Genomic DNA, 1,908 nt, shown 5'->3' with positions numbered 1-1,908 from the left:
ATGTTTTCTTTTCTGTATTTTATCATGGGAAAAGTTACAGGTTCACAGGTACTGAAGTAAACCTGTAATATACACGCTAGCTAGCTATATTGGCATGTCTAATTTTCCAAAAATACACAATGTATATGAATAAATATTAAACGATTATACAGTAATGAAGAATAGCCTTACCTGTTGCAAAGATGACAATAATAGGAGCCGCTGATTGGTCAAAAGTACGTCACAGAAGAGAAACACGATTGGTCAAAAGTAAGCCATGGGAGAGAAACGCGATTGGTCAAAAGTAAGCCACAGGAGAGAAACGCGATTGGTCAAAAGTAAGCCACAGGAGAGAAACGCGATTGGTCAAAAGTAAGCCACAGGAGAGAAACGCGATTGGTCAAAAGTAAGCCACAGCAGAGAAACGCGATTGGCTCACGTGGGCTTACTTTGGGCTTACTTTAGCTCAATCGGTAGGAAGCAGCAAGCGCAAGCGAGAGGTAGTGGGATCGATGCCTGCATTCTCCAAGGCTGTCCATCCTTTTTACGCCCCCCCTTCAAGGGGCACTACCTAGATGAGCTCTTGCGGCTCAGTGCTGCCGAAAAAGTTTTTTTGAACGAGGTACTGCACACATTCCTGGAAAAGCAGGTCCCACCGAGATTTGAACTCGGATCGCTGGATTCAGAGCCCAGAGTGCTAACCATTACACCATGGAACCTTGGCGTGTGTCAAATTTTCCCATGAGCAGCAGAGATTTAAGTCATTGAGTCCAGAAGCACGATAGCAAGGAGCAAATGAAGCCTTTGCTTTTTAAGCCCATGTTTCCCCGATTCCGACTCGGTTTGAGAGTGCCAATTTCACCGCCACGTCAGCAGTTGCGCATCACCTCTGTTTTTTCCCTCCCTTCCACAAAGAACCTAAAAAGGTTCCACCGAGATTTGAACTCGGATCGCTGGAGTCAAAGCGCAATTTTTTGATTAAATTAAATTAAAAGGTAGCCAGTGCAAAGTTGCCAGCACAGAGGAAATGCGGCCTCTTTTTTGTGGTCATTGGAAATCACGCTGCAGCACCTGCACACGTGCTAGGGATCGCGCCTCGTCTTTGTCTTTGAGAGCGATGGACACCTCTTCTCCATCATCGAGGGGAATTAGCTCAAATGGTAGAGCGCTTGCTTAGCATGCGAGAGGTAGCGGGATCGATGCCTGCATTCTCCAGTGCTGTACATCCTTTTTACGCCCCCCTTCAAGGGGCACTACCTAGATGAGCTCTTGCGACTCAGTGCTGCCGAAAATGTTTTTTCGAACGAGGTACTGCACAGATTCCTGGCAAATGATGGTCCCACCGAGATTTGAACTCAGATCGCTGGATTCAAAGCCCAGAGTGCTAACCATTACACCATGGAACAAACACACCCTGATAGCTGGCTGTCTGAGAGGCAGATAACGATGAGGCTAGGTGGAATCAGGTAGATAAGAGCTGGCGTTTGGTCAATAGACCGCCTCGACTAAGAGAGGTACGGCCAGGTACTTGTGCGGTTTAGCCAGCAGTCATGTCTGGGAGACCGCCAGTCATTTTCGAGAAGAGCAGAGCGAAGGTCCCAGAGAGAAACTGAGTTGCCCGTACGGGGATCGAACCCTTGACCTTGGCACTATAAGCACCGCGCTCTAACCAACTGAACTAACCGGCCTCTCTCTGGCTCATTTTATCCCCAATTTCTCATAAATATCCTGGTTGCCCTAATCAGGCTGAAGAGATTAAAAGCAAAGCCTGATAATGGGCTCGTCCGGCATTTGAACCCGGGACCTCTCGCACCCTAAGAGAGAATCATACCCCTAGACCAACGAGCCTAAACATACGTCCTCCCTGCTGCTGCCGGGCCGAAAACATTAAAGCTTGCATGGCTTAAAGCGCAATATTTTAATTAAATC

The 1,908-nt window shown here is 47.5% G+C and overlaps 1 non-coding gene across 1 annotated transcript; it reads right to left on the bottom strand.

Annotated features, from left to right (window-relative positions):
- Window positions 1–626: 626 nt before the first annotated feature.
- On the bottom strand, window positions 627–698 carry trnaq-cug (transfer RNA glutamine (anticodon CUG)). Its single transcript has one exon. It is a non-coding gene; the product is annotated as a tRNA-Gln (tRNA).
- Window positions 699–1,908: the final 1,210 nt, after the last annotated feature.

This window comes from Siphateles boraxobius, unplaced genomic scaffold, assembly GCF_051911475.1.
Source record: "Siphateles boraxobius isolate OS27281-9 unplaced genomic scaffold, OSU_SipBor_1 19, whole genome shotgun sequence".
In the NCBI taxonomy this organism is placed as follows: domain Eukaryota; kingdom Metazoa; phylum Chordata; class Actinopteri; order Cypriniformes; family Leuciscidae; genus Siphateles; species Siphateles boraxobius.
This window is presented reverse-complemented; position numbering and strand designations above follow the sequence as displayed.